General features: G+C 44.7%; 1 pseudogene across 1 annotated transcript; it reads left to right on the forward strand.

The window, feature by feature from the left end:
- Positions 1 to 8,826: 8,826 nt before the first annotated feature.
- LOC310792574 (F-box/LRR-repeat protein 14 pseudogene) lies at positions 8,827 to 11,434 on the forward strand (annotated as a pseudogene). Its single transcript has one exon. The product of its transcript is annotated as an F-box/LRR-repeat protein 14 pseudogene (transcript).
- The last annotated feature ends 116 nt before the right edge of the window (positions 11,435 to 11,550 follow it).

Consider the following 11,550-nt stretch of genomic DNA (forward strand, 5'->3'; position numbering starts at 1 on the left):
TGACCTTTGCCCTCTGTGCAGCACCTGTCGACCCTGTTTACAGAGGAGGTCAGAGGGCACCAGGACCTCCCAGTCACACTCCCAGATGGAGCCCCCTCGGTATAGGCGCAACACCTGTTACACAATCTCTCTCACACACACACACACACACACACACACACACACACACAGTATGTACAGATATAGACTTTATAGAAACGTGCCTCACAAAAATCACAACCATTCACATACTTATGTCTTAAGACTTTAGTCCTGAACTGCATACAGTAGCAAGACTGTTGTAAAAGACTCCCCTTTAATGATGAATTGGACAGGGTGGATCCTGCCTGGGTCACTGCTATGTATAGACATAAAACACACTGCGTTCATTTGAGACGTCATGTCAGCTCACCCACATAGTATGATGACACATCACATCTCACTGTGTGTGTGTGTGTGTGTGTGTGTGGTGTGTGTGTGTGTGTGTGTGTGTGTGTGTGTGTGTGTGTGTGTGTGTGTCTGTGTTCATCACAATGAACATTTTTGAGGTAATAGCTTGCTTTTTTCCTCTCTTCCAAATCAATTATTTAAATGCCGAAGAATCAGAATTCTGATATTATCGTCAGAATTCTGAGAATAAAGTCAGAGATTGTTCTCAGAAATTGTTTTTTTCACATGTGGCCTTAATCCTCTTCCATATTTAACATGTGTGTGTGTGTGTGTGTGTGTGTGTGTGTGTGTGTGTGTGTGTGTGTGTGTGTGTGTTTGTGTGCGTGTGTGTGTGTGTGTGTGTGTGTGTGTGTGTGTGTGTGTGTGTGTGTGTGTGTGTGTGTGGGGTGAGCTGTCAGAGGAGATCTGGTGAGAGTGGGCTAATTGGAGTTAATTCACCATCTGTCTGTGTGAGCCGGCAGACAGGGTCATTAGCACAGACAAGTCCAGCCACAGGGGAGGCCGAGAGGGGCATCACCATCCCTCAGTCTCCCTCTCTCTGTGTTCGGTCTGCATCCCTCCCTCTCCCTCTTTCTGTGTTCAGTCTGCATCCCTCCCTCTCCCTCTCTCTGTGTTCAGTCTGCATCCCTCCCTCTCCCTCTCTCTGTGTTCAGTCTGCATCCCTCCCTCTCCCTCTCTCTGTGTTCAGTCTGCATCCCTCTCTCTGTGTTCAGTCTGCATCCCTCCCTCTCCCTCTTTCTGTGTTCAGTCTGCATCCCTCCCTCTCCCTCTTTCTGTGTTCAGTCTGCATCCCTCCCTCTCCCTCTCTCTGTGTTCAGTCTGCATCCCTCCCTCTCCCTCTCTCTGTGTTCAGTCTGCATCCCTCCCTCTCCCTCTCTCTGTGTTCAGTCTGCATCCATCTCTCTGTGTTCAGTCTGCATCCCTCCCTCTGTGTTCAGTCTGCATCCCTCCCTCTCCCTCTCTCTATGTACAGTCTGCATCCCTCTCTCTATGTACAGTCTGCATCCCTCCCTCTCCCTCTCTCTATGTACAGTCTGCATCCCTCTCTCTATGTTCAGTCTGCATCCCTCCCTCTGTGTTCAGTCTGCATCCCTCCCTCTCCCTCTCTCTATGTACAGTCTGCATCCCTCTCTCTATGTTCAGTCTGCATCCCTCCCTCTGTGTTCAGTCTGCATCCCTCCCTCTCCCTCTCTCTATGTACAGTCTGCATCCCTCTCTCTGTGTTCAGTCTGCATCCCTCCCTCTCCCTCTCTCTATGTACAGTCTGCATCCCTCTCTCTATGTACAGTCTGCATCCCTCCCTCTCCCTCTCTCTATGTACAGTCTGCATCCCTCTCTCTGTGTTCAGTCTGCATCCCTCCCTCTCCCTCTCTCTGTGTTCAGTCTGCATCTCTCCCTCTCCCTCTCTCTGTGTTCAGTCTGCATCCCTCCCTCTCCCTCTCTCTGTGTTCAGTCTGCATCCATCTCTCTGTGTTCAGTCTGCATCCCTCCCTCTGTGTTCAGTCTGCATCCCTCCCTCTCCCTCTCTCTATGTACAGTCTGCATCCCTCTCTCTATGTACAGTCTGCATCCCTCTCTCTGTGTTCAGTCTGCATCCCTCCCTCTCCCTCTCTCTGTGTTCAGTCTGCATCCCTCCCTCTCCCTCTCTCTGTGTTCAGTCTGCATCTCTCCCTCTCCCTCTCTCTGTGTTCAGTCTGCATCCCTCCCTCTCCCTCTCTCTGTGTTCAGTCTGCATCCATCTCTCTGTGTTCAGTCTGCATCCCTCCCTCTGTGTTCAGTCTGCATCCCTCCCTCTCCCTCTCTCTATGTTCAGTCTGCATCCCTCTCTCTGTGTTCGGTCTGCATCCCTGCCTCTCCCTCTCTCTATGTTCAGTCTGCATCCCTCACTCTCCCTCTCTCTGTGTTCAGTCTGCCTCTCCTCCCCGTGTCTACCCATCTTCTCCTGCCTTCATATTCTCTGTCTGCCATGTCTGCCTGATGCCTCTTCACCTCATCCTCTGATCCTTTGCTCTCCTTTTCTCCCTTACAAGCGTGAAGTAAAGAAGATAATTTTGCCATTTTCATTCAAAGAAAATACATACATATTATCCCTCCATCCTTCTTCTGCGATATGTAAAAGGCAGATTGAACAAGCGATAATCTCACTGAGTGTAGGGAGATCGATGAGAGGCTTATCGATTACTTTGTCAGACCAGCGTTGCCCTCTGCTGGACAGATTCGGTGCCTGAATCACAGAGCTGATCAAAGAGCAAAGGAAAGAGGAACAAATAAATATAGTGAATGAAGAGTTATTTTCACATCCAGTCACAAATGAGAGAGAAAAAACTGTTTGCAAATTGAAAGAAAAAAACAATGTGATCCAGTCTTTTGTGGTCTCAGTTGTTATTCGTCTTATGTTAATTGACAATTTGTCAAGTCTCTCTTCAGGTAACCAAGAGTGAATCCAGGCTCAAAACTTATGACACACACAACTAAGCCCAGGCTCAAACCTTATTATGACACACACAACTTAGTCCAGGTTAAAACCTTATGACACACACATAAGTTAAGGTGACCAGATTTCTGAAATGGAAAATCTGGGACATTTCCAGTTCTGCAGTCAATATATCATGAAATTATCCAATATTATTATCTATGAAATAAAAAAGGGGGACAACTCCAGTTTCATGCGTTTTGAACATGGTCCTGTAACCAACTATGGTTCAGTACGACTGATATCCCTCCAAAATACCACATTAAGACACCAAGACCTTGGGGAACACCATAGAAAAACATCTGTAGCACTAGCAGGACATGGCTGGGACCAATGGATGCTTTAGGTCTTCTAGTTTCATATAAGTATCTTCATGACAGCTTTAAAAATGAACCCGCTAGACTAGAGCCTCTGAAAGACAGTAATGTCAGCCATGGATGAGGAGTCGAAAATCAAGGGCATTTTTGGGGACAGCTCCAGCTGGGGACAGGTCCCCAGAAATGGGGACTGTCCTTGGAAATCAGGTACGTCTGCTCACCTTAACCTCAGTCCAAGCTCTAACCGTATGGCACACACACCTTAGCAGTAATGAGACTACTCTGGCTCAAACCTTATGGCACACACACCTTAGCAGTAATGAGACTACTCTGGCTCAAACCTTATGGCACGCACAAACCTCTTCCCTCGACCCCCTTTTCCATCAATAAATCATCTAAATACATTTGACTGTGGCATGGTCTTTCTCAGTGAAGTAATAGTGAAATACCGTTTCGAAGGAGAAGAATGTGATCATGCTCACTGATAGCAATCAAAAAGACTGATTTCTTCCCCACATACCTACTGTACCTGGTCATCTGTAACCCTTTGCTTAACCCCACAGCCTGAAGAGCAGTTGCCAGGGAGAACCACCAGTACAATTAGTTTAGTGTAGTTTTAGTGTACTTTTGGCCACTCAGCAGCTCCACTGTTGGGGTTTAGTGCCTTGCTCAAGGACACTTTGACAGTCGCCGATGGTGGGGAAACAGCTCATTTGCTTCCCTGCCAGGGATATAGCAAATGATGCATGACACAAAATCCCACTATGTAGTATTTATAGTGGCACTAACATTTTATTTGACAATTAAATCGAACTTTGGCTATATCCGCGCACACATTATGCAAACTAAAACAGCTGCAACAAATAACGCCTTTAAATACTTCCCACATGGTTAGCATTTGGAATGTCAAAAATAACTATATATAATATAAAGTCTAAAGGCATTGAATGTGGCAAATCTCAAGTCTCAGTCTGATTTAATGATCCTGTGAAAAGTATATTCCTTCATTTTGAGAAATCCATATAGCTCATGCATACAGCAGAAGTAGGCAGTTGAATCATAACAGTCAGTAGCTGAACACATTGGATCCTCCTGCACTGAGTGCCATCACCTTGTTTCTCACATCTCCCCACAGTATGTGCTTGTCCTTGTTAGACCAGCTCAGTGGCCTTGTGGTCTGAGTGTCCGCCCTGAGGCTAGGAGGTTGTGAGTTCGATCCCCGGCCGAGTCATATCAAAGACTATAAAAATGGGACCCATTTGCCTCCCTGCTTGGCACTCAGCATCAAAAGGGTTGGAATTGGGGGGTTAGATCGGGAGCGTACCTATGTTCCCCGGGTCCTATATTCCCCGGGTCCTATGTTCCCCGTTTTTGTGGGACCGGGGAACATAGAACCCTTCCTAACCTCCCCCAGACCCTAACCCAAAACCTAACCTCTCCCACCCCTCACGCCTAAACCTAAGGTCGGCATTGCGGGTGGTCGGCATAGCGGATAGACACCCCAAATGTTAGGGAGAGTGTTAAAAACGGGGAACATAGGACCCGGGGAACATAGGACCCGGGGAACATAGGGATGACCCCGTTAGATCACCTCTGATCCCCGAGTGCGGCGCTGCTGCCGCTCACCGCTCCCCCAGGGGATGGGTCAAATGCGGAGAACAAATTTCACACATAGTGGGACTTTACCTTTACCTAATCTCTGTCCATTTACACTCCTCCATGTCAATATATGCTGCTATCTCTCCCGCCTGCTCTCCCTCAGTCCATCGGTCACCTAAGACAGAAGAACAATGTGTATTTATAAATCATTCTTCAGTTTGCTATTAGTCACCAAAGATGTGCATGGTTTCTGTCCATTGCTTATTCTCTGTCTACTGTATTTGGGTCCCTGCAGCCTCAAAAGCCCCACAATAAGAAGCAGAAGAGACCTAAGGTACCTGCTGCAAGATGGCTGCCTCCACAGCAGGAGTGCTGAAGGTAAAAGGTGAATCTGAGGTCAGCGTCACTCTCAATATCTTCCTTGTCACTGTCTGGAGGTTCTTCCAGACAGAAAGCATGATAAATTAGTTTACTCTCCGCTGCGGCTGTAGCAGACAAATGAGCGAACCAATCAAAACCATGTCACTGAGAAAATATATATATTTGTGACATGTTGACACTATTTATTTATTTTATTTTGAAACATTGATACTCCCATAGAAAAAAGGTGAACCAACCCATAAATCCCTTATAAACCCATGATAATACAAGTACCTCATATAACCGTCTGACCAGACATTTTATCCACTGATGCTCAACTATGCTGTTTGCAGCCACATTGTCTTGCACCCCTTAACAAAATGCACTTTGGTAAAATAGTTTGACATGTCACATTTAGGGCAAACAGACCTAACTCAGGGTCAACATAACTTATGGGTAGGCAGCCTATTCGTTGGCCGACTGTTTATATAACTTGTTCTACCCAGCTTGAATAAGTTTAAGCAAACAATCTCACTTATTTTTTGTATGTCAGGTTATGTTGTACACTTAGTGGAATTACACTAAAACTAGTGCAGTGTCCGCCCCGTTCCCCTCCCTCCCCTTCTCCCCATTCACCCCCCACCCCACACACACACAACCATGGGGCGTTTGTTTGTTTGTTTGTTTTTTGTCTGTTCAGTGATTTATGACCTCATCAGTGAGGTCATAAATCACGGTGGAGCATTTCCCCTTGTCCTCCTTCAGGGCGGCTGAGTTGGGGGGATCCTGATCCTCTGGTCTGTCCTTGGTAGTCTTTAAGGGTTTAGCAACAGAGGAAAAGGAGTCTACTAACTGCCAGCTAACTGAACGTTAACCGAAACACACACACACACACACACACACACACACACACACACACACACACACACACACACAGAGAGAGAGAGAGAGCGTGCACACACGCCATGCAAGGTAATGGCTTGCTTTTATCCTCTGTTTCAAATAAATGATTTAACTGCAGAAGAATCAGAATTCTGAGATTAATTGTGGGACACTGCTACTGTTAGAATCATTTGGATCTAAGTATATGACCCCCCCCCCCTCCCCCCCCCCCCCCCACACACACACACACACACACACACACACACACACACGCACACACACACACACACACACGCACGCACACACACACACACACACACACACACACACACACACACACACACACACACACACGTGTGTGTGTGTGTGTGTGTGTGTGTGTGTGTGTGTGTGTGTGTGTGTGTGTGAGAAAAACAGTTAAGCTGTGAAACTAGAAATGAGTGCCATGCTAATTGGGGACCACTGAAACTGTAAACACTTTCCCTATGACATCATTATGCAGCACCTCCAAAATATCTTCATTCCCTCTTGTCTGACTCTGGAAGTCAAAAAAATCGTAAAATGTAAAACTGGAAAATGATCTGAGATTTCGGGGTAGCTACAAGACGGCAGCAGGGAGCACATTATCCAGACAGCTAGTAAAAATACTCTTTAGGAGAGTACAAGACGAATAAATTACTGTTTGGTTTCATAAATAAGTGGTAAAAATGAGAATATGGTGTTCAGAGAGTGAGTATCACCTGTATTGATGTTAAGGTCAATCAAAAGCAAACTTTGTTGATCAGGCTTTCATTAACAATTACGAGCAACTGGTAACAATTTGGTTTACAAGATGTGGTTTGGAAAACAGATTTCTTTTCAACCTTTATTCCTTATGTGGAGGATGACAGTTGGGGAGAAAAACGCGCCCTCTTTCAGTTTTACACATCCAGAGCTGGGAAGCAGGGGTGCTGCACAATCCCAGTGAGATCTATGAGTCTTGCAGCCACCATCAACGTCTCCGCCGAGAAATACTTCCTAACGATGCAAATTTTCACCCGTACCAAATGACACATTATATTTATTTGACACTTTTATCCAGCATGAATTACAATGTCATGAAAAATCATGTAGCAAGTACCCTATAAAGCCTATAAAGACAAAGAAGAGTTGTGCTCCTGTAGCTTCAGCAATAGGCTTGATTGAAAATACTAGATCTGGGTTTCATTATTTTAGATTGCTCTTCTTTTTTTACTTGAATTTAAAACTGTATTTGGAGACTATAGAAAGTCAAAATGCTAGAAGTAATTTTGTGAAATCCATTTGAAAGGGTTTCTCTCTGGTTCCACTTCCAAGCGTATAGGTTTTTATTTTATTATCTCTCATATGTGCTCCTCTGTGAGCAGTCTGTGGCATCAGATCAGTATCAGTAGGCTACTGCATGTTAGCAGCCATTCAAAAGCCTTCAATCACCATGCTAACTCAGTTTAATTCACTTTCTGGGACAATTACAGACAAAACTCACAATTTGAAATGTATTGTTTTGGATGTAATTTTAGGACTGACTGATGTATTATGATAAATACTAGGGTATGTGTGATGCCACATTTAAGGAAATGGAATGGCAAGAGAACAGATGTGTCAAATAATGGAAATGTATAAAAGAAATGTCCTTATCTCACAGCGCCGGAGCCCACAGAAAAAGTATGCTAAATATTTTGAACTGAGAGAGCCATAGATGGGCCTTGGGATGATCATGGCTGCTCCAAAGTCTAGAGAGAGAGGAAAATGGTATTTGTCATCAGAATAACATATTTTAAAACTCAATCTTTTTAAATGGTTATGCTTTACTGTGATCTGTGTGATGACCTTTTATTGTTGTCCTTATTAATTGACCTGCTTGACATATTTATTTCTTTGCTAAAAGTTTATGTTTTTTTTTGCTTTTATTTTTATTGAGTTACTCCTTTGGACAGCAATTTGTAGCATGTCTTTTGACAAATCAATTATGATTATGATTATGATGATGATGAGGATGATTTTTTAAATGGTTTACACTTTTACATGGTCATTTTACATGAACATTATCCCACGGACCCCCGAGTTTCATATTAAAATGTGCATGATAAAAGGTCCAAATACCTTATGAAAGTGCCTTTGATAAGAGAAAGTAGCAATGAGCCGCTTGGGCGACGGTACCACAGAAGAAGAATATACCATGAAGAAGAAAGGCGCCGCCCTGCGAAACTAGCCCAGGCTACTGCAAAACTACGCTTAGCAGCATAAATCAGCCGATCTACTATGAATCACCTCATTCAATGGCATAAATAGACGACGTTCAGAGAGGACTGGTCGGATTTCAGCTCACAGCTTTTTCACCAGCAATAACGTAATTTCCCAGACTGGTAAGGAAACGGCTATAGTGAATGATTAAAACAAGATGTCTCCAGAAAGATAAGAAGTTTGTATTGTGGTTTCAGCCATTAAACCGGGTGGAAACAGCACGTGACCATTTGTAGCAGGAGTTGAAACAGAATTTTGATAGAATATTGGCCAAAAAAAAGTGGTTGGGTTTGGCGTCGGTGACGCTAGTAGCAGTAGTATTTGTAGTAGTAGTAGTACTGAGCCTAACTACTACTACATACTGTATTATAGAAAATTACGTTCCATGTCCACTAGGGGTCGCTAGTTAGTAGCTAAACAAATTTGAATGATAGGGGGCAGAGGCTGGTTTGCAGACGCACGCAGTTGCAGGAGGGGAGGAGCGCTGAGTTCGGGATCCATGGATGCACAGACGCTGCTGTCTGAAAATGTCTTCGAGCTGGTAGCTAAACAGAACTTCGTTGGAAAGAACAAGGAGAAGCTGCGACAAATGGAACAAGTCCGTGAACCCGCTTTGTAATCATAAGAGACAGTTGATCCGGGCAGCTTGGACGACTTTGCTCGGCTTTTGAAGCTCACAAGTTTGGTTACGCTTTCTAACGTAACGGCGTTAGCCTAGCTAGCTTGCTAGCTAAATATTGCGCCTGCCTTCGGAGACAATATTCTGAGTTTCCTGTATCGACGTCAACGTTAACGACGTCGTTAGTAGTCATATTATAGCCTTGGCCCATTGAAACTCAGTGGTAAGCTACGTTGCAAAGGGGATGGATGGATTTTTGTAACGTTACCCCCATAGCTAACTAGCTTAGCTATGCTAATTAGCTTGTTTGTATGCTAGCTAACATTAGCTAACGTTGTCGAGCCAGCCCCCCACTTCGGCAGGACAGTTTCGACAAGCTAACCACGACAATATCGCCGCTCACAAACTACCTTTAGGACTGAGGCCCCTCGGTCTGCAACCATGTTCGAAATGGAGACGCACGTATCATGCCTTTTCCCGGAGATCCTGGCCATTATTTTCAGTTATCTTGATGTTAAAGACAAAGGAAGAGTGGCCCAAGTGTGCGCGGCCTGGAGAGACGCGTCCTACCACAAGTCTGTATGGAGGGGGGTGGAAGCCAAGCTGCATCTCCGGAGAGCTAACCCGTCCCTGTTCCCTAGTCTCCAGACCAGGGGAATTAAAAAAGTTCAGATTCTTAGCCTGAGGCGAAGCCTGAGCTACGTGATTCAAGGGATGCCACACATTGAAAGTCTTAACCTATGTGGATGCTTCAACCTCACAGACAACGGACTTGGACATGCCTTTGTGCAGGACATACCATCCTTGCGGGTGCTGAACCTTAGCCTTTGTAAACAGATCACAGACTCCAGCCTAGGCAGGATTGCTCAGTACCTAAAGAACCTGGAGGTGCTTGAACTGGGAGGATGCACCAACATCACTAACACAGGCCTGTTGCTCATTGCCTGGGGCTTGCACAGACTCAAGAGCCTAAACCTGCGCAGCTGTAGGCACGTGTCTGATGTGGGCATCGGTCACCTGTCTGGCATGACCCGGAGTGCTGCAGAGGGCTGCTTGTCCCTGGAGAAGTTGACCCTGCAGGATTGCCAGAAGCTGACTGATCTGTCCCTCAAACATGTCTCGAAGGGCCTCAACAAGCTCAAAGTGCTCAACCTCAGCTTCTGCGGGGGGATTTCAGACGCAGGTATGATCCACTTGTCCCACATGACCCACTTGTGCAGCCTGAACCTGCGATCCTGTGATAACATCAGTGACACGGGGATAATGCATCTAGCCATGGGGTCCCTTCAGCTGTCTGGACTCGATGTGTCCTTCTGTGATAAGATCGGCGACCAGAGCCTGGCATACATCGCCCAGGGATTGTATCAGCTCAAGTCCCTCTCTCTGTGTTCCTGTCATATCAGCGATGATGGCATGAATAGGATGGTGCGCCAGATGCATGAACTGAAGACTCTGAACATTGGACAGTGTGTGCGGATCACGGACAAGGGCTTGGAGCTGATTGCCGATCACCTGACGCAGTTGACGGGGATTGATCTGTACGGTTGTACTAAGATCACCAAGAGGGGTCTGGAGAGAATCACGCAGCTCCCGTGCCTTAAAGTGTTAAACCTGGGACTATGGCAGATGACTGAGAGTGAGAGAGTGAGGTGAAAGCTCTCTGTTCAAGTGTGTGTTTCATGTCATTCATTGATTTAACGCTCATTTGTCGAATGAGACTGCCTGTATCCATTCTTACCTTACCTACTACTGTGACTAAAAACTAGGAGTCAGTCAACCTTAATCACTGGAGTATTGTAGGCCTGAGTGTTCACCTCCACCACATTATTCCACTCTTTATTTTGATTACTGTTTCATTCTTGTCCTCTCTCTACATTGTTTCATCTCAGCCTAGGCTATGTAAAGTTCTTATTAGCTAGCTACCTCACCCATCCAAGACACAGGAGTGCCTACAACCTTGGAATCTTAAATTATGACATTGCATATTTTTCTGACTCATTAACCAATGGAGGTTTTGATACAGAAAATCCTGTTGCAAAAGAATATCTAATCATTTTAACTCTTAACAAAAAGGCTGGAGTACCTTGGATTGAAGTTTTGATAGAAAATGTATTTTCTTTTTTGGCTGGTGTATTTTTTTTTTTAATTATGTAACCAATATTTTTTGTATTGAATGACTGTTGTTGACAAAATTGTACTTCAAATTGAAGTGGGTGGATCACTCGTTTGTTTTTCTTTACCTACCGGTATGTAGTTTCATATTCCTGAGGAAATACCATATATCAGATTTTCCAGTATGCTACTATCTGTCAAAGGCTAATGTCAACATGACTACAGCAAGGCGTCGTAATCAACAGCTGCCAAGGCTTTATGCAATATCTTATACTGTACACCAGTCATTTTTCTCCTGAGGAGCTTCCAAGGATAGTGTTGAGTATTTGTTTAAAAAAAAAGCAGTAATTTAAAATTGTTTTATATTCATACAGTAGTGATATTTATGAATAAAGATGGAAGATATGTTTCAATTTTGTCTTGTTTTATTTTCAGTATTTATGTAAGCAACAAGGGCACCTAATTTGCATGATTTGCAGTTGAGGTAATAGCAGGGA

Source organism: Poromitra crassiceps (genome assembly GCF_964638095.1).
Source record: "Poromitra crassiceps genome assembly, chromosome: 18".
Lineage (NCBI taxonomy): Eukaryota > Metazoa > Chordata > Actinopteri > Beryciformes > Melamphaidae > Poromitra > Poromitra crassiceps.